Here is a 22,457-nt window from a genome sequence, read left to right as displayed (position 1 = left end):
ATGTGTTTGACAAAGATTTCATAATATTTTACAATAGACAAATTGTATTTGCAATGTTATATATTGTTATTAAATGAATATATAACATACATATATATATAAATTTAGTAGGTTAATTTTTAGAGGTTTTATCTATTTTACTAATTTTGTTTGTTGTGAAATCACAACTTAACTGGCTGGATGTATTTATATTACTTTTTTATTTCTTTTGGTATATTGTTTTTTCTGTACAGTGGTACCTTGGGATACGAACTTAATCCGTTCCGTGACTCTGGGCATATCCCGAGTTGGTCGTAACCCGACGCAAATTTCCCCATAGGGTTCAATGTAAATCCAGTTAATCCGTTCCGCCCTCCGAATTTGGTCGCACCCTGAAGCAAATTTTCCCATAAGGTTCAATGTAATTACCGTTAATCCGTTCTGGCATCCGTGGACCACGCGTCAGGAGCGGGAAAACGGCCGGGCACGGTGTGGCGGGAAAACGGCCGGGCGCGGCGTGGCAATGGCCGGGTGCGGCGCGGCGGGAAAAGGGCCGGGCGCAGTGCGGCGGGAAAACGGCCGGGCACAGCGCGGCGGGAAAACGGCCGGGCACGGCGCGGCGGGAAAACGGCCGGACTCGGCGTGAAAACGGCCGGGTGCGGTGCGGCGGGAAAACGGCTGGGCACGGCGCGGCGGGAAAACGGCCGGGCGTGCTGCGGCAGGAAAATGGCCGGGCGCCGCGCGGCGTGGCAGGAAAACGACCGCACACGTGTCAGGGGCGGGAAAATGGCTGCGGACCATGTGTCAGAGGCAGGAAAATGGCTGCGGACCACATGTCAGGGCGGGAAAATGGCCGTACCCTGAGGCAGAGTTTGCACATCGAGGTAAATTTTTGCGGCCAGAGCTGGTCGTAACCCGAAAAGTTCGTTAGTAGAGGCATTCGTATCCCGAGGTACCACTGTAGTTTTTTAAAAATTGCAATAAAATTATTTTTAAAATGGAGTATCTTAATAGTCTAATTAACATAAATATCTTTAATTACTAGTATTTCACAAAACACCTTTCTGGAACAGAAAACATGTAGGTTCAATAGACTTTCTACATCACACATTAACATGGTATTTTATCACTACTAAGAAAACAAAAATTCTGAAGCCTTTCTAGGCTGAATGGTAACCCCAAAAGAAATGGATCAATCCAGCATATTATTTGCAACTGGATGGTTGTTTTATTGTCAATGTGTAATCAAAGAAAAATTAAGCATTGTGTTATTTAAAAGAGAAGCTGCTATGCCTATTGAGCAACTATATCACAATCTTGAGGCACAGGATCCAACCAAAAGTTGTCAAAGCCAAAACATTTTCATATGATAGGGGATCCTGAACAAGATGTCCAAAAGTCTTTGTTTTTACTATAATAGCCTAACATATCTACTCCTCTAGAAAATATTCCTTAATTGTTACACAAAGTGTCCTAGTAGCTAATATTATCAAACCCTGTTTTCATTCACTAATCTTCAGGCTGCTTAGTTTTATCAAGTCTGCCAAAATTACAGGTAGTCCTTGAGTTATGACCATTTGTTCAGTGACCGTTCAAAATTACAACAGTGCTGAATGAGGGGGACTTGTAACTAGTCCACAAATTTGCGGCCATCACAGCATCCCCATGGTCACGTGATCGTGATTTGGGTGCTTGGGTGCCTGGCTTGTGATTACAACACAGTGAGCCACAATCACCTGATCGCCATTTGCAATCTTCCCTGCCAGCTTCCCACAAGAAAAGTCAATGGGGAAGCTTGGCAGGGAAGGTCACAAGTCGATCCTGTAAGTCATTCCCACCATTTTTTCTCCTGAGAAGCCCCACTACACAGTATGAGATTCCAGGGATCTTGTACTCTGTAGCACCCCACCTGCCCACACTGCATAGCATGCGCCCACCAACACTCCCTAGCGCCCTCTGCGGCTGCCCTGGCACTCTTTGCCTGGGAATCCCACCTCTTCCCGCTTAACAACCCACTCAGTCCTACGGTTACGATGGCAACTGGGACTGCTGGGATTGCCATTTTTAAGTGATGACATCGTGCTTTATGACTGCATTGTATAGTGATGGAAATTCCAGTCCCAATTACCATTGTAACCCAAGGAGTACCTGTAGTCTATTGTAAGTAATAATGGCATTAAGTTTTGAAAGGCAAGTTTAAACACCTCAATATATTATGAGTTGCTAATTCTTCTTTAGGACTGGCTCAAAATGGCTGAATCAGCATACACTTAAAACAATCAGACAATACTGTCTGAACTAGCAGCTGGTCATTGCAATTATGAGGCATTATTTATTATTTATAAATGTGTTCAATACATAGTAAACATAAAACTTTCTCTTGATTTAAAACAACTTAGAATATAAAAAAGCAGAGTTTCTCTAGACTGATTATCATTGAAGAAAATAAAATGTGATAATGAACAAGATAACTATATTGGATTAGTGTTGGAAACTCCTGGCCTTAGAGATCTAGGTTATGATCTACTTCCTAATTAACATGTTTGCTTACCTGTCTTAAATTCGGCCTCTCCCTGTGAAACAGTGCATACTCTGTTACAGATACAGCTCTGTATTTTGTTCTTAGCTTAGCCTTAAAACCTTCCATCTTTGCTAGGTACTTTGGTTCTTCTTTTGTTTGACGCTATTACTATCCATTGCCCTTACAGAAGAACATAATGTCTGGTTCCTTGTGGTTCCTTGTCTGTTTTCTCTGTTCCTTCTGAAGCATTCTTTTTTGGATTTTGGGATCTGCAAGTTGTTTTCCTTTATCCCTTATAGCTGGCAGACCATAGATCTAACTGTTAAGGTACACAGGTCTTATTTGTTTTATTTATTTATTTTCAAATTTGTATGCCGCCCATCTGATCAATGCTCACATTTTGGGTGAAGGCTCATATCCTGAGCATGTCCTGGCTGTATTTAGGAGTCACATTATTCTTTCTCATATCCTTCTATGTTAATCTTGGTTTCTCATCCCCATTTCTATGTTAATCTTGGTTTCCTAGTTCTATTTGTATTTTATCAAATATGCAGACTAGGTTATAGTCTGTCCAACTAAAAGTAATTACATATATTCATTCCATGTATCTTTTCATCGTTTATTAATCTTCTCTATAACTTACACCTTTATACTATCTTGTGTTTCTGGGTCTCCTCTTTCTTATAATCTACTTACAATAGCTACTACCTAGATGGGAAGTGAGACCTAACTGTGTCTTTTGGCCAGTGCATTCTGGTCAACGGAAAAAAAGAATTGCTTCCCCTATATACGTTCAAGGTTAATCACATCCATTATTATTTTCAAGTCGACTTCAAACACTGTCACACCATGATCATGTATAACAGAAGGGGATGGGGTTGTAACTCATACATGCCTTTATCAGTACATGTTCTATGGATATGTACTGTTGGGAGTTGTATTTTGAATATGCTTTTATAAGTTACTGTCTGGTACATAAACAAATATTTGAGAGTCAGTTGAGGTTTGCCTCCCCAGTCTGGGGACCCTGACTGGAGGAATCATCCCAACATGCATTGTCTGAATTTTGGGTGTAACTATTTATTGCAACAGAATGTATCATCCTGCATAGACCATAAGATTATAGAATGTTTCTATACTGTTAACCAACAAGTGATCTGTATGGCTTGTGTATGTCTTATTAAGTATATCAACATTCAACAGATATATAGCACTTGCAGCTATTTCTTAAGCTAGAATTTAGAGTAGATAGCTGATGGGCAGTTAGTAGGAAAACTGCTTAAAATAATTCCCGCAGTAGCACAGGTTGAAAAATACCATCTGGTGCATTTAATTTTCTCTTATTTTGCAAAAACATTTAATTACTTCATTCTGATTTCTGAAATGCAAATTTATTTATTTAAATGAAGCAAAAATGCTGAAGACTCAATGAAAGCTAATCACAAATACCAAGCAAAAACACAGGGCCATTTCTTCCAATGTATTTGCAAATTATTTCATATTTGATTTTGCTTATATATAAAAGCATACACCTAATCACCAATTCCCAATATTTTTTCATGATCTAGAACATATGACACAAATGAGAAAGGAAAAACTAATTCCTTGCTCCAAAAACTAGAATTAGATCCACTCTGGCATCTCTTGTGTGTGGCTTTACTTCCATATGCAAGCATTATCAAAATCCTATTAGTTATATGAGGGAATGTGTAACATTTGCAGGCACTGGGTAAGGCAGTAATTAGTTACTGATGATTGTATAGGCTGGTTTGACCACTACAGAGAGCGAAGCCAAGGAGAGAGCCACACCTGCCCTCCTGATACTGACTGTACCTTATTTTGGCACATTCCCTTTGTCCTTAAAAAAAAAAAATCAAGATCTAGCCTCAGAAAAAGGGGAGAAATCAATGTAGCCTATAACAGGATTCACTAAAACAGAACAGGAACTGCATGCAGCCCCAAGATTGAATTAATATGCAAACATACATGTCCGTGGCAGGCTGAGTCAGGGTTGAGGGTCCTGCCACTCTCAGCTATATTCTCTGAAAAACTAATCTAATCAGAAGGCCTGTTTTTCTTCTAAAGGACAAGAAAGCCCTTTTCTCCTGGCATACTGAAAAAGGAGCTGCCTTTCTCTATATGAAGGAGAAATTACACTTGCATGTGGAGAAAGATGAGAGAGTAGAGAATGTAGCTTTGGGAAGCAGCTTTTACTTGAGGATGAGATAGGTGTGGTCAATGTGCTGGAGGTCGCTCATCCTTAGACAAGATATACCAGAATTTTCAATTATTCTTTCGGAAAAGTTCTCACAGGTGCCATGCACAGCTAGAGACACTGCCAAAAATAATTGAAAGAGTTGTCATTATTATTGTTTAATAAATTTCTAGGCCGCCTATATCATATACATGACTCTGGGCAGCTCACAGTTAAAACAGAATAAAAAGAGTAAAAAACAACAAAAGTTAAAAACAACAAAAATAACACAACAATAGCAGCCAAGAAGACTCACACCAACCTCAAATATGAAATTTAATGTATGAGCAATATGCATCATAAGGTGGAGTCACCCAGTTGCTAAAATCCACCTATGAGTATGTATCTGTGCTGATATCCTGTAGAAGTTAATCATTCAGTGCTAATTTCTTTAAGCGGTAAGAAATCAAAGATGCTTTGGAATATAGCCCCTGCAATCGTGCTGTTCCTTCCTAATGGCCTGAGTAAAGGTTACATTCCTGCAGGCTGAAGAACTGTTCAGGCTTCCCTTCCAAGGAAGAAGGTCACAATTACACAAATGAATAAAACCAGGAGCAGTATTTATGAGCCAGCAATAACCGTCTCAGTGCAAGAACTCCCTCCTGCACAGAATGTTCTGGAATCATGTCTCTGTACAACAGAAAGGGGAATCTACTGTGCTGATCACTAACCAGCCCTTCAAGAGCCTATGATGAGGTACACAATGTGTGGCATTCAGGCTACATGTACATTCCTCTCATAAAATTGCCATCAAATTGTTATTTTTAATGAGACAGAACAGAGTAATGTTTAAATTCATGAAGAATAATAAAAAATCTGGAACTAATGAAAAAAATAATTTAATTTAGATTAAAAATTAATTAAATCACATCTAGTTTTATTTTGAACTTTCCCAATTGGCTTCACAAAAACTTCTGAAAGGCAGAATATACTATAAAGCTGGAATTTGCCATGTTCCATTTTTATAGGCTATTAAAGAAACCCCAAAGTCCTTCGGGGACCAGTAAGCTTGTTTCTTAAATTGTGTTTAATGAACTGGAGAGGTTTTCAGCTACAATTGTTCATTTGGCATTATTATTTTAAAGCTGGATGTTTACTTTATTACTATTCCAGACATTTATTAATATTTTATTTTAACTGTTACTAAAATATACTGGGAGCCAAACTTTGCCAACCATAGACCTTCTTACAAATTCATGACTTACTTTACTGACAACTTTCTCCTTTAGAGCATGGAGGAAAGCACAAGAGGATCTGCTAATTTTATCTTGATACTAATGATTAGGAAAAACCTAGTTAAGTAGAAATACCAGAAATAATGAAGAAAAGTAATGTTGGATTTTAAAGAAACTGACAGCAGTCAAAAAAATGTACCTTTGGCTTCAAGCAAGCAGATCTGAATCAACCCAGCTCATGATCAGCAGGAGTAAAAGGAAGGCTCACTGAGCACTGGAATCCCACTAAAGAGAACTTCTTAGTAAAGTGTGAAAGTGACTTGCTAACCCAGCAAACTGGGATAAATTTATGACAGACTCCGTAAAGCCAGAAGTACTCTACATCCCCAAGAATACATGGAGGTTCTCAAGAACAATAGACTCCAGTTGGATCCACCTGATCAGTCCATAGGAAATTCCCCAGGCTTTAGAGAAAAGTATAAGCCACATGAAGAAGTTCATAAATTTGTTGGGATTTCCACTGTTGGAAGAGCTGTAGTAGAGCTAAAGAGCTGTTGCAGTTGCTGCTGTTGCCATGGCAGTCACAGTTGGATCCTATTGGATCCATGGTTGGGGAGATTCAGACCTTATCGGCTGTGGCAAATCCTGACCCATTTACTAGTTGATTTGTCTTCTCGGTTGCTACCTGCTTCTGATACTGGAGAGGAGCACTGGCGACCTGATTCATAATCAACAGGATCACAAAAAAGTCAGTAACTATGGTCTATGTCTAGGAAATCTGAAATAGTTTCTCTTCCCATACAATTTAGGATAAAGCTCTTACTATCAGAAGGTTGCCCAGGCCCTGAAATAATTCTCTCTCTTGAAAGAATTCTCTTTAAATTCTCATGGGAATTTAAAGATACAACTGCAATAGATGACACTTAAACATACAAACAATCTCAACTGGCTGAAGAGCAGCTTCCAATTTAGACTAAAAATCTAGTTGTTATACATTTGAATACCCATAGGTTCAAATCTTAAACTTGCTTTTCCCAACTTTTTATAACAGACTGCTTGTGTTCCATTTTCACATTGCACCTGGCCTTTATTTACAAATGGTTCTGTCTGATCCCAGGTTCTTTGTTTCCCATGCTGCTTGTACAGCCTTTACAAATAGTATCAAAAGTATCTATTAAAAGTGCAGCTTAAGGAGACTGCAGAATCAGAACAGATATTTGCAGAACACTTGGGAATGATTATTAATTTAGTATATATTTTGAGAAAATATGCTATTGATTATAAGAATGTTTCAACCTAATCTATACTTGTTTACCTGAAAAATTCCACTGAAACTCATTCCCAGTTAAAAGTACAGAAGATTGCAGGCTAACTCTTGTGGGTAGCAGATTCCAAACTAAATACGGAAAATTTTCAAATAAACAAGAGCTAGCCACTAACTTGAAATCTTAGAAGTTGATGTCTGTTACTGAAGAATGAGTCCAAAAGTTGAGACCTGACCCATGAAGTCTGTCAGCTGCCCAAATCAATTTACTTTACAGATTGCAAAACATCATTGTTTTTCTTGTATTATAGGCATTTTGACATAGTCTTCAGATTCATATAAAACTGTACTTTCAAAGGATTCTGATTTTTGCTGTCATTGGCACCTATTATGTTAAGAAAACCCATCCTAATTCATATTTAGAGAATCTTACTTGCTTCAGATATTTTGGACTACAAACCTCATAATCCTGAATACTGACCATACTAAATTTTATGGAAACAAAAATACTAAGAGGGCACTAGATTCCAGCTTTGCCCTAATTTATAAAATTATCTTTCCCCACAGTAAACATAATGGGGGATTTACCCCATTACCCTAACACAAAACAGATACTGTACATCATAAAGGTGCACCCCAAACTATCCCAAAGGTTGGGGAAAAAGCCAGTTTTTAAAGTTTGAAGGCTTGCAGAATTGAGGTGGTCCAAACCTCCAGGAGGATGTTATTCCAAAGGGTAGGCACCGTGGCAGAAAAATTTTCTAAGTCCCGTCAGATGCCCTTTCTGTTGGATTTTATAAGGCAGGCAGAAATAATGGGAGAGAGATGGACCCTCAGATAGCCAGGTCCTATGCCATGAACAGCTTTATGGATGACAACCAACATCTTGAAATATACCCTGAAGCTCATCAGTAACCAGAACAGCTCATAGTAGAATGTTATATGGGTCAACTGAAGTGCGCCTGTAATTACAGATAGTCCTCAGGTTACGATGGCAATTGGAAATGGAATTTCCATCGCTAAGTGATGCGGTCATAAAGTGTTATGTCACATGACCTCATCACTTAGCGACAGCAATTCCTGCAGTCCCCGTTGCCATTGTTAAGCAAAAATTGCAGGTCATTAAGCAAGCACCTCCTCACAACTTCCTATTGGCTTCCAACAACCAAAGTCAGTGGAGAAGCCAGCAGGAAGTTACAAGTCCTAGGCAGCTCGCAAGCAGGCCAACAGGCAGCTAAATGGCTGTTGCTGGGTGAGAGAGGGAGGGAGCAGGTGCATGGGTGGCCAGGGAGGTGCAGCACAAGCACAGTGGGTCTTGGGTGGCTGCTGCTGGGTGGGAGAGCGTATGTGAGTGGTAGGAGAGGCGCGGCACAAGCACAGCGGGACTTGGGGTGACTGGTCAGGTGGGAGAGGGTGCACAAGTGGTGGGGGAGGTGTTACAAGCACAGCGAGGCTCGGGGTAGCTGCTGCTGGGTGTGGGAGGGTGCATGAGTGGCCAGGGAGGCATGTTGCGAGTGCACCAAAGCTCTGGGTAGGTGCGCAGGTGGGGGAGACTTACCCAAGCAACCTGCGACCTTCCCTGCCAGCTTCCTGACAGGGAAGCCAGCAAGGGAAGGTCACAAATCATGATCATGCGACTGCAGGACACAGCAACCATCATAAGTGCGAGCCAATTGCCAAGCACCCAGATTGCAATCAAGTGACCACAGGGGTGCTAGGATAGCCAGAACTTTGAGGACTGGTTGTAACCACCACTCATTCAGTGCCATCATAACTGTCTACCAGTTCTCCAAGAAAAAAAAACAAGCTCCCTCTGAATCCCAGCCAGGACCATTAGTCACCTGGGGTGGATCAATCAAATAAGTCATACCTCCCTGTGTGGGACTTGAATTAGATCTACGGTGACCATAAATTCCTCAGTATAAGAGACTCTACAGCACAAGGCAAGTTAAAATCTCTGAGAACTATCAATTTTGGAGACTCTACTGCTAGCTCAGTGATGGAGTCAAGCAGCTCTGTCAGGGATGTCACTGCACAGCATGGAGGTCAATACAGAAGCAACCAACCCAACTGCTCCCTAGAAACCAATGTCAACCACTGGCTATCTCAATGTCTCTCATCTGGCTATCTGCAGCACAGAGCTTCTGAAAGACATTATGGCCTCCCAGGTGACAACTGTCACCCCACCCTACCTATGGCCTGGGATACCCCTTCTGAGCCCACCCAAGTCTTGTTTATACATGCCAGATCAACTGCCTCACTAACAACAAGGTCATGGATGAGGGGAGCTTATTACATTTATCAGGTTAAATTATATAAAATTAAATTATAGACAATAAAAGTCAACATTTTTGAACATTCTGATTATATTTAATATTGTACCACTTTTTGTTTATAAACAGAATAAAAGAGACTAGCCATCAAAATAGAAAAATTAAGCATTTTTAAAAAGCAAAGCAACTAGGAAATCAAAAGTCTTCACTTCATATCAAAGAGATAGTGAACAGGTGAGCCTTCTGAGAGCAGAATTCTACATGTGGGTTATCACTACTGAAAAACCTATTTCACCAATCAACACTTAACCACATCTTAGACAGGACAGACACCTCTTCTGAAGATCTCAAAACACATGTAAGAACATACTGTATTCCTTGAGAAGTCAGTTCCAAAACAATACAGGGATTTAAAGAAAGAATCAAATCTTGAATGATGCTCAAAAACAGATTGCAGCAGATGCTAAGTAATTGTATAATACATTCCAAAGTTTGCCGCTAATTACCAGCTGCATTCTAAACTGTAGCAGTCTTTAAAGATAGACCTATAACATACTATAGAAGTCAATCTCAGATATTATAGATTTGCCATGCATTGACTGTCCAAGTGTAGTTACACCTGATGAGGTACTTCATGTTTGATGAAAATACTTTCATACTTTCCATCAAATTCAGATTTCAGGATATTATACAATGGAACAATATTTATCATAATTAAAGAGAGCAGCCAATTGGGCAGAACCACAGTGTGATATGCCTGCAGCCACCATGTCTCCCTGCTGGTTCATCACATGTGCAACTTCCATGACAAAACACAAACAAATGCTATGTGCTAGCTTTGCTGAAAACGGAGAGTACAGAGAGTTTGGTTTTCATAGGAAAGCTTTTTACAGGAGACAGGAGGGGCTATGTTGAACTGGCATCAGAGAAAATTCTGGGAAGGAGATAAGAGAAGAACTGAAACTTAGGTAGTGGCTGGCAAGATTGATTTAAACAGCTCCAGCTTTTGAAGATCTATGGTTTTAATAAGAATTACATGGGCTAATAAACCTAAACTGAACTGGACAGTGGTACACTGCTGAAGACCTTTTGTTGATTCAAGAGAGTGATCTCTTGATGGGGCTGAATATGATAGAAAATAAGAAATTTTACCAGCTAGAGAGAAAGTTTACCTACCAACCTGACAGGTAAAGTACAGAGATAACCTTGAACAAAGAATGTAAGAACTGTTAAGTAAATGTCAACTTAGCTCTTGGGAGAAAGAAACTCAAGATAACTCCACCTTGATTCTGCTTGGCATAAGAGAGGCAAAGGAAAACTCTGTCACACTTTCAAAATTCTGTTATTATACCCTTCAACAATAAAGTAGAGTTCCAGTAGCTCTCGTGGTGTCTATTTCTCAACCTGACCTACCCTAAAGAGCTGACGTTAATCTTGAAAGCCATACTACACTCTAATTAGAGAGACATCAAATCTTATTTTGGTTGTGGAGATGGCATCAAACACTTGAGGACCCTACTGTCCGTAGAATAACTTGCTGAAGCATTATTACAACAAGTGGATATACAAATAACAAGTCTGGACAATGCAATGGTACAACTAGCACAATATTTGGGACAAAATTTACTTAGCCAGGAGCAGCTCAACAGCCTGTAGTCCAACCAATACTTCTTCACTCTCATGGAAGTCTGCCTGAAAAGTCTGATGGAGCCCAGGATCAATTTCTGACTTTCATAGCTCAGTGTAAATTGTTTATGGTGGGTCAGCTAACAGAATTTCCTACACATTGCTCCAGGGTGACTTTTGTTCTAAATATGCTGAAAGAAGGGACAGCCAAATGGGCTGTGCTCCTATGAAGGCAATGATCCACCAGAACTTTAGAGCTACATTTTATGATTCTGCTAGAAGAGCAACAGCAAACTGAAAGATCTGCAAGCTGAAAGTGGGCAACCTCAGACTTCATATCATATTTTCAGGTATATGCCACAAATGTGGGGTGGAATGATCTTTCTCTAATTGACCATTTTCAGGAAGGACTTGCTGATGGACTAAGAGATGAATTAGTGAGACAAAGCATTTTCACCATTTCTACACTATCTCTCTTGACCATGGACTTTGGCAAAGGTTTTGAAGCTCACTCCAGACTTATCAATATTTGTAGCCCTTTTCTGAGGTCCCTAGAAAACTCCTTTAATTGGGGCATGGTTTACTTGCATTAATCTGTGTCATGAAGTTCAGAGTTTGATAATGACAACTTTTGCAGATATATATCCTTTAGCTTACACCTATCATATCATTGTCTAGAAGACCCAAGTTATTTCATTAAGAGAAATGGTTATCCCTGGGCTTCACATATTTTTTCCAATGAAGCATGTTGGCTCAATGTATTGGACAAGGCACAGTATACTGTTTTGGGTGTTGTCCAACAGAATCTATTAATGGGATCTAGATCATTGGTTCTCAACGGGGGCGGTACCGCCCCCCGGGGGGCGGTGGGAGGATGCTGAGGGGCGGTGAACTTGTTTTGGGCGGTAGGGGGGCAGTGGGCATGTTTTGGGTGGTAGAAGGGCGATGAGCATGTTTTGGCATTCGAACTTAATTTTAAAACTCCCCAAAAAAATTATTAAATCGATTATCCAGTTTACACCATTTGTACCAGCAATAAAACGAACTTACGCGACGGCTGCCCTCACGCACTTCTAAGAATGGTGAGATGAATTTGTATTCTAGGTAGGATGACCTTGAAGAACTCGACACTACGATTCTTCTCCAATCCCAACCAGCACAGCGCATGCCTCAGCTGTTTTCCCGCGCGATTAATCGCAGCGCGTGCGTCAGCTGTCTTCCCGCGCGATTAATTGCAGTGCGTGCATTGAGCGTCCTTTCAATATGAATGTTTGATTTGACCCGGGGGCGTTGAAAAATTTTCCGCTCCTTAGGGGGGCGGCAGCTTCAAAAAGGTTGAGAATCACTGATCTAGATGAATCTCTGAACACATTTGTAGGTAACAGCAATGCAGGATTACAAATATTTCTAAAGAGTTCAAACCACTCTTTTTTTTAAATTACTATAATCAAAACATATACTTGAGACGAAAAGCCTTTATAAAATGAGGATAAGTTATAGCACTCCATCAATCAATTTATTTTTTGTTATATGGGATTTGCAATCAAATTCGGCATTTCAAGTACTTATACAAATATACATACAAATTAAATAAATAAATATAATATCTTAAAATTGTTTTTAATTGTTCTCAGAACATATACTGCCAAGGAAAAAGTGTCATAAACAATTATGCTCAAAACTGCAAGCTGGTGGAAGTCCAACATTAACATTGCATTCTTCAGTACAGATGAATCCAAGTTGAAACAGTCCTGTAAACAGCAGGAATACTTCATGATGTGTAATCAATGATAAATGTGTTTTTTCCAGTGCTCCCCATACTACTGAGCATAAATATCTTTTTCCAGAAATTCTAAGCATCTTTTATAAATTTTGAAAGAAAATATACTGTTCCTCTTTCAATATAAACAGTATTTCCACTAAACCCATTACGGCTTTAGATACACAAACTACTGCCACAAGTGATAAACATTTATAATTAGATTTTAAAGTAACTTTGATGTCACTTAGTTTTGCCTAAATGAATTACTTGAAAATCAACAGGCGTCCAACATAACGTACTGTGGAAAGAGCACTACTAGCTTTAGTTTTCAAAGAACTCCACTTTTACTGTAGCTGAATTACTGTGAAGTACCTTGTGAAGTACTGTGAAGTACCTTGTCATCAGGTCTGACACGAAAAAGTTAAGTCATCCTTGTAGAGGGAAAGGGCCACATTGATAAATTAAAAGTAACTGTGGGCTGCAAAAGAGTATCTGACACAACAATCAGCTGTTTAGCTGCTAGCAGGGCGGAGCAGCCCTGGAGCAGGCAGCATTGGTGGGGCCTGGAGGCACTGGGCACCATGTTTTTCAGGATATTGGCAGGTCCTTCCTGGCAGTGATGTTTGGCAGCAATGAATTTGAGTTAAAAAAAAAAAACACTGGCAGACTATATAAGGCCGCTTGGTGGACTGCATGTGGCCAGCAGGCTGCATATTGTACAGGCCTGGGTAACTCCTCATGTGAGAAGGCAGGGCTAAGAACAACTCCTATTACATTGGAATTCCTTCTGTCGCAAGAATTGATTTAAGCTGTATGGATCTTATAGCTTCAAACCACACATTCTTTCTTAAACATTACCTCCTTGCCCAACTGGGAATCTTACTGACTAGAAAGATGCTCCACATTAAGTACTATAGCAGAATTGTTTCAATGGAACCTAGACACTTTTTACCTCTAGGTCTCAGAGAGGAGCTCTGCAAGACTGTGTAGTCAAAAGCCACATATTAGAAGGCCCATCTGTCTAGTGACTGACAAAAGGGCTAGGCCAGGTCTTTTAGCTGAGGTGTACTCCAAATCTCCTAGGGCTGCCAACATGGCTTCCCTGCCACAGAACAGGCAGCAAAGGAGTCAGGCAAAGGAGAGATTGCCTATAGAAACTGCTTGCTTTTTTTCTATCCCCTTCCCCCCAGAGCAGAGAGAACGATTTCAAGACAGTACTGTAAGTTGTTTGTGTAGCACACCCGCAGCTCCCAGTCCCGGGCTGCTGGCATGATCTTATTGCTTTCTATGTGTAGAAATGCAAACAGCTTATTTTCTTGCAATCCCTTTCTCTCCAATCAATCTGCTCTGGGAGATGGGTGGGAAGGAAAAAAAATTACAGATCAGTCACAGGACAACACATACTAACTGTAATGGCGATCACATGACTAAGGGACACTGTGAAAGTTGTAAATGGGACATAAAGTTATTTTTTCAGCACCTTCATAACTCTGAATGGTCATTGAATGAATGGTTGGTAAGCGAGGACTACCTGTATTACAATATACACCTTCCCCCAATTAACAAAAATTATCCAATACATCCAATATGTTTAACAGATCCCTCAAAAGCCACTGAGGAATCAAGCAAAAGTAAGATGATTACATACTTCCTGTCCTTCTCTTAATAAAGGTAATCCTAGGCAATCAAGACCAATTCAGTGCCATTCTCCAATGGAATCCTTGATTGAGCTGACAGACCTGACCTCAGACTTGTTGAAAACTCCCAGATTTACAGTGCTGGGGAAGATTTCAGTATCCACTTTGGGCCAAGTTCATCTGGAGTGGCTCACAAGTTCATATTAGCCATGACAACTATGGGCCTACCGTGGTGGATCATTGGGCCAAAATATGATGCATGTCACATGCTGACTTTGCATTTTGTCTGTGGGTACAGACACCTCAGATTTTCCTAGTGGTATGGACAGATCACTGTTTAGTTTAGTTAAGATTAGATTAATGGCTCCACCACAATTCAACAGGGGTAGTGAACTTATCAGGATATTTCATCCAAAAAAGTTATTGGATCCAGTTGGAATTCAAGAAGACTTGGAAAAGTTTGGGGCTAGTTCAATGTCTTGGTTGGTACCTGGAACAGGGAGCTTGGAATGCACTCTGTGAATTGTGGAGCATAACATCTTTATTTGATTTTTTAAAGGCACTTAAAATACATATTTTCATACAATTTTAACTGCTGATTTTAACTCTTAATTTCAATTACTTACTTATTTATTTGCTATTTTAACTGCTTTTAATGTCTCATTATTATAAACTACCAAGTCATTTCAGTAGTTGGTGGAACAGTAAAATGAATAAATAATCTAGGCCTAAATCCAGACTAAAAGAGGGTCTAGCCACACCCCAAGTAAGGATAAGCAATAGTTGCCCAATGCTTCTGGGTCCAAATCAGTGCAAGTGAGAAACAGGTGATCAACAGTTTAAGATCAAAGTCATATCTAGTTGCCTTCTGGAGTGCGGTTGACATGATTCACTTATACATTGATCTACCCAGCACAATCTGGATTTGTCCAGCCATTTCTCCTATCTGTAACTAATTTTAATTAGTTATGATAAATAAGGATCAAGTACAGATTTGCTGCTACTAAGGACCCTGTCCACATCTTCAGGCTACAAGTAAATTGATTCCTCAAAACTGGGACAAATGACACATTAAACATCACACTCAAGTTTGTTTGAAATCTGATATTTAAGTTAACATGGGCATGAATAATTTTACCTTTAAATTGTTCACTAAATTTGTCAGAGTTGGTGCTCATATCCAACTGACCCCAATCCTCAGGTCAGTTATTAACAGCCCTTACTCCAATCAAAATAGCTATGTTGGACAACAATTTACCATTGCCATGGAGGCAGTAAAGTAAGCAAAGGCATAAAGTGCTATTGTACATTTTTAGTTGCCCTCATGATTAGATCTCCATCATCTATACACATCAACCAGCCTATATCCATGTCAGGTTCCCCTGAATATTAGAATCAGTATTGGTTTTGACTTAGGCAGGAGAGGAAACTCATGAGAAATTCTATCAACATACTCATCTCACTTCCCCATTTTAGCACACAATACTGTAATGACACTGACATCAACAGCTTTAATTATTGGAAAATCCCTCAAAGCATTTAAGATTCCACTGGATTCCATATATTTCCTGGGGCAGAGCCATCTAGTTCACATTATAAAGGGACTGGATGCCTTAAGTCCAAATCTAATCAGGAAGTGATCTCACCATTATTTGAACCTTTTCTACTTTTATCTTTACCCACAGGTAAAAGTTAGGCCAAACTTTTGTCCTGCCTTATGTGTGAGATAGGTCCAAAGATGGTTCAGGAGAGACCCACTGTTACCAATGGAGTCATGAAGTTTCAAGTCAATCCCACAGTATCCTCAATGTAAATGGCAAAATCTCCTAGTAACCATTCTGTGGTTCAAGCACCATTCTTGAATACACTGCAGCTAGAACACAGATGTGAATAAGTTATTTTATACACAAGCAATGCCCCCACAAGTGTCCCTAAGGCTTGCTACTATGAGCAGGCCCTCAAACCCATTGGTACTGAAAAGTGATCATGAAAACCCAGACTCAGACAAGGAAACTCACCAAGCGATTTTGAATTAGACATTGTATTTCAACTGTACCTTGCTTGGTTGTGAGGAAATGTTAGATAGAGTTCATGCCAGGATGGCAATGAATTTCCTCTCTTGAGACACTTCATCCTAAATTCAGGAACCTGCTTATTGCTGTTTTATTGCAAAGACAGAAGGCACACATAAGCAAAATTTCTGACTCCTGCAGAACACAGAAGTACCCTCTCTTTATGTATTTACTCTGTGTATTAAATTCTATACCTTTTCCTCCAGTTTTTTTGAGTCAATGAAAATTTGGCCATACTTCTTCTAGGCTTGAGATTGGAAGACATCTGCTCAATGTTTACATAACCCTTCTGTCTAACCTAAGAAACACTGATTTCTACCTATTTAGCTTCAGCCCATACAGGAGTATTAAGTACTTTGCTTAAAATTTTGGAGAAAAGGCAGAATTGAATATTAGTAAATAAATAAACTAGGCCCAGCCTTGGTGGTGCTACCTCCTGGCAAGAATATTAAAACTGTTATGAACCACATAAAAGCATTATAAATCACAGCTAAACCTTTCAGCCTTTGCTGATATGTAACAAGAACTTGAGAGACAGGACTTGATAGCATCAGGTGCTCCCAGTTCTGAAACTAGTTTTGGGGTTGGTGAGGAAGTCAGCTTGGCTTCCTAATCCATAACTAAGTAACGGGATGAGTTTATTATGAACTAACCACTTCCCAAAATAATAAATCCCTATATGCAAAGAATTTAGCACTAAGAGCAAGCATGAACAGAACTAAGCAAGATTTAATATGTAATGATGGTATAAACATAATGGTATTTCAAAATGTATACGAATCATTTTAAAGGGCATCATTTCTTCTTAATATGCAGTCTATTATGACAGAATCATAACTGTCAAATGAAAACCCTGTAGCTGCCAGCAGTAAGATTATCTGCTGACCCTAGCACATTGCAGGGGAAATTATTAGTGCTCCTTGTCTGGCAGGCTGTCTTACAATTCCACTTGAAGCTACCTCAGAGTATATAAACCACCCACAGGTAATCCCCAGTTTAAGAATGAGTTCCATTCCCAAGGTCTGTCCTTAAGTCAAATTTGTATGTAAGCCAGAACAGTATTAATGTAAATTTGGATAAGTAGTATTGTGTAATGAACTCAAATCACTGTATATTTTACTCAAATTGCGTATTTAACTTGAATTTCTATTTATTTATTTGTTTGTTTATTTATTTATTAAATTTTTCAACCACCCATCTCCCCCCAATTTTGCTACAATAGGCTCCATTCTTAACTATGAGTTGTCTGTAACCTGGGCATTCTTAACCCAAGGACTACCTGTACACCAAAAGCACTTTACATACAAAAATGTGCAAGTTACACATACCAGTAATTTCACTATATGCATATAGTTGCTGGGAAATCATTTGAAAACGCATCAGAACTAACATGTACAGTTATGTGACTTCAGGCATTTCTGAACAGCTGTTATATTTGTCATTTTAAGTAGTCTCTGACACAGAATAATCTGAAAATATAAATATGGGAAAAATTAATGACTTCGTAAATAATAAAATGCAAGGGCAATGACTATGTTACATATTGCCCAGGAAAATGTACTAGGGATATGAGTGCTAAGTGGTTTTTTTGTAGTCTGCAAAATTACAATGCTATTGCATTTAATTTAGTTTAAATACACCTACCAGAACCATAGATACATAATGAGGTTTGTGGCAGGATAGAAGTAGTACTGTTATACTTATGGATGACATATTTAGCCATTTTACAAATCACAGGTTTGCTCCTCAGCCATCTGAGGGTGACATGTGGTGCTCCAGGAGAGCCCATTTGTCATGTAATATTTTACGATTAAGCTTGATGTGTGAATGCATCCATAGCTGAAAGACTCTGATTTTCCCGTTTTTTAAAAAAGAGAAAGAGAGCTGTTGATCCTATAATCTCATTTTAGATTTTAAGAGAGAAAGAATTATGAAACAAAGCTACAAGAAATATACACCCACAAATATAAAGCTTCCGCAAATTAGTGCAATGAGGTATGGTTCCAGAAATTATATGCCAAAGTAAAGGATCACTGACAATCTTAGAGTCACTCTCTCAGCCCTAAGAAAAAAGACAATGGCAAACCACTTCCAAAAATCCTGCCAAGAAAACTACAGGGACTAGTCCTGACAGTTGCCAAGAGTCAACACTGACTGGAAGGCACCAAAAAAAAAAAAAAAAATCACAAACCAAAACTAATTATTAGGTAATTTATTTTGTTACTTATTTTTCTCAAGATAAAACAACACCAGTTTTAGTTAATGGATTTTCAAAATTCAGTTTCACTAAAATACAGTCATGAATGTGTTTTTTTTTTAAACCTTGGTAAGAATTCAGTAGAAATCCAGACATCACTGAAGTATTTATATTTAAGATAGGGCTAAATATGTTATGTAACTTCTAATATAACACAATTTAAAATAAGTTAAAGTAAAAAATTAAAATCAAAGCAAAATACAAAGAGCAATTATTTTTCCTATTGAAAATTACAAAAAACGAATGTCAATTTTGGAACTCCCCAAGTTATCTTTAATTAATATTATATAACTCAGATCATGAGGTGCAGTTAAAATAAGCTATAACTACTATTTTCTGCAAATGCACCATTGATTATATACACAAATACTTACTAAAAATTATTACTTCAAAGTTCATCTTAAGTTATATTTTGAGATTTGTGTGATATTGAACTTCTGAATTTAACTTTTTAAAATATAAATGATTATTTTTTAAAAAATACATACAGCATGTATTTATAGTTAGCAAGGTGTAATATTATAGACATTTATTTCAAATTACTATTAGGTATTTATAAGACTATAATTACAGTTAAAGTAAAAAATTAAAATCAAAGCAAAATACAAAGAGCAATTATTTTTCCTATTGAAAATTACAAAAAACGAATGTCAATTTTGGAACTCCCCAAGTTATCTTTAATTAATATTATATAACTCAGATCATGAGGTGCAGTTAAAATAAGCTATAACTACTATTTTCTGCAAATGCACCATTGATTATATACATAAATACTTACTAAAAATTATTACTTCAAAGTTCATCTTAAGTTATATTTTGAGATTTGTGTGATATTGAACTTCTGAATTTAACTTTTTTAAATATAAATGATTATTTTTAAAAAAATACATACAGCATGTATTTATAGTTAGCAAGGTGTAATATTATAGACATTTATTTCAAATTACTATTAGGTATTTATAAGACTATAATTACATACATTTCAACATTTAAATTGACAATGTGGTAAAAAACTACTAAGTATCCCAAACAAAACTGATCAAAGAACTACACTGAAATTGAAAAAGAATTATAAATCTCTGGAAAGACAAGGGCTGGTGTTAAAAACTGTTCACCTTAAGCAACCGGCATTCAAAAATCCTAAAATAATTTATTATTTGTTCAGCCTTCTGTAAGATGAGATACAAATTATCACTCCTAGCTTCCTTTAGTGTCATCATCTCTGAGATTATTATATATATTATAGATGGATATATTATGAAACAGTACACTGATCAGCAAAATGATCTGCAATAATAAACTACTAAACACTGCAGAAATCCATTACAACAAGTAATATGCCTGCTAGGAGAACTGAAAATTAATTGATGAAGAAATGCAACATGAAGATTTATACAGCTTCCTACAAGTAAGATAGCAACATGCCTAGTAGTAGAGGAAAAACAAAAATAAGCCTCTTCGCCTCTTGCAAAAAATAGTGCATTAATAACAAAAATGATAGTATAAACCATATTTTACCACAATTAATGAAGAATAAACATGTCAACCTGTATCATCCTTCCTCAATCTGATGCACTACCCACAAGTCCCCATATTTACCCCTCCAACCTATCTGCTATTCATAAACACAGCCCACCAGCATTCTCCCCAATTAGCCCCTGACCTCATATATGCCATTTACTACTGATAATGCTCTTTAACTTTTTCTGACCATTAAGGACATGGATGCTTAGTGGCAGTGTGTTTTCTTAAAAGCTAAATTGTCACTGAGCTTCAACTATGATTACCCGTAGTATTAAGCCTGGAATTACAATGACCGGAGCATCCAATCTGCATAGTGGTGGCAGGGTCTGGGAGTTATAGTCCAACACAACTGGAGAGAGGGGATGGAGAAGCCTACCCAGTTACCTCACACTATATTATATCGTTTAAACCCAACTAATCCAGCTCTCAACCGTCTCCACACCCTGCTAGCAAACGCTGCGTTTGAGGCTTCCTGCTTCTTCTCGCAACCATCTCCTCCATTGTTGTTGCTGCTACTACTCTTTCTGCCCTGTGCCTCTTAAGCCCAACCCCTGCCTTCTGTCAGCAGCCACCGCCTCCTAGCCCAGGCTGGATCAGAGGCTTCTCCACCTACAAACTTGCAGCAGCCAGGAACGCAAAACGGCAGCTCGCACGCGGAAAAACACATTCCTCCACGACCACCACCTCTCCAGCCCTTTCCACCTACACTCCGCCCACCACCTGAATTTCAGCCCGGGGTCTCACTTGCAGCCGCCGCTTCTCCCCGCTGGCCCGACCTTTTCCGCATCAACCCGGACTCCACCTCGGGGCACAGGTGCAGACCCTCCCCCTCCAAAAGCAGAAAGGCCCCGCCGTCCCTTTCTCTCCCCCTTTCCCCACCCCCTGCCTGGCTTTCGCTCCCTTACAGCCCGAAGATCGCCCACCTCCCTTTTTTGCTCCTGGCCCTAGAGGGGAGCCGCGGGCAGCCGCATCCGTCTAACCTTTCCAGCCCATCCGAGGGCCAACCCCATTGTCTCCTTTCACTCCAGGCCCAGCCTTGGAGACCCTCCCAGCACCCACGAACCGCTCGCTCCCCGCGCCCCCGCGGCTTCCCCTTCGTGCTCGCCTGAGCTTCGCAACCGAGGTCTGGCTCCAGTTCGGCCGTGTCGCCCCAGACATTCCTCCGCTCCGCAACTCGGGCCCAAACTCTCCCTCTCGTCGGCTCTCTCCTGCAATCGCTTCTCGTCCCCGACTCCCCTCCCGTCCTCCCCAAGCTGCTAATCCGCCAGACTCGCCTCGCCTCGCTTCCGCGAGTCCTCCCGCCCCCTGCCTGCCTCCAAACAGCCCAGCCCTTTCAACAGCCTTACCCCAGACTGCCTGCTCCAGTGTTTCCTCCCTGCCTCGCTCGCTAGCCCCACATTCCAGCCGCAGCCGGAGAGCTACTCCCTTCGGCGTACGCTCCTACCGCAGGCCTCTTCCCACTGCCCAACCCCTCCTTACCAAGGAGGCTCCGGTTTTTCCTGCCGGCCACCGTCACCGCGTATCAAGCCACTCGTCACGGGACTCCCTGCCCACAGACCTCCATGGAACCATAGAGAACGAGAGCAGCTGGCGAAACCGCGCGCCGGCAATACAAGCAGGGCGCCGCCATATTGGTTAGGGGCGGAAAAGGTTTAGTTGCTCGTGGCAACGGACGAGCACATCTGGGGAGATTATTAGAGGAAAACGTCAAAAGAGAAAGATTGGTGGCGGGTGGTAATGTACGTGTGAAGAAACCTTTTTCACTAGAAGAAGTGGCAAACATGGATAGTAATAATAAATATTTGTCGACTGTAGCCTGAAGATCAACCTGATGCCAAAATACTGCTATTTTCTCCCTTGGATCCCCCTGAAAAGGAACATTTGTCGCACAAAGCCGCGAAGATCGTTGTGCCAAATGCAAGCTAATAGCGCCCTCGGCTCGCGCTAGAAAAGGCCAGGCCAGGTCAGGGAGTCCTCCCTCCTCCCGTGCCCGTCGGCTGGCATCGTCCGCTTTGGTAGGACCGGGGAGCCGAGCCCAAGGCTCTTGAGCGCCATGTTAGCCGGAGCGAGCAGCACCGCTCCGCCTTGATTCTGCGTTTAGCTTTCGCTCGCG

At 40.0% G+C, this 22,457-nt stretch overlaps 1 protein-coding gene across 3 annotated transcripts in view; it reads right to left on the bottom strand.

Moving 5' to 3' along the window:
• SHOC2 (SHOC2 leucine rich repeat scaffold protein) overlaps nucleotides 1–21,962 on the bottom strand; it is an 87,830-nt gene extending 65,868 nt beyond the window's left edge. Inside the window, exon 1 of one of the 3 annotated variants that reach the window (XM_088131895.1) lies at nucleotides 21,824–21,962. The gene's annotated coding sequence lies outside the window, so the exon portion shown is untranslated. The other 2 variants (XM_088131893.1, XM_088131894.1) reach the window with 2 other exon arrangements.
• Between the last annotated feature and the right edge of the window lie 495 nt (nucleotides 21,963–22,457).

Source organism: Python bivittatus, unplaced genomic scaffold (genome assembly GCF_059951505.1).
Source record: "Python bivittatus isolate LINGU-HERP-01145 unplaced genomic scaffold, Pbiv_v1 ctg000980_np1212, whole genome shotgun sequence".
Taxonomy (NCBI): Eukaryota; Metazoa; Chordata; class Lepidosauria; order Squamata; family Pythonidae; genus Python; species Python bivittatus.
This window is presented reverse-complemented; position numbering and strand designations above follow the sequence as displayed.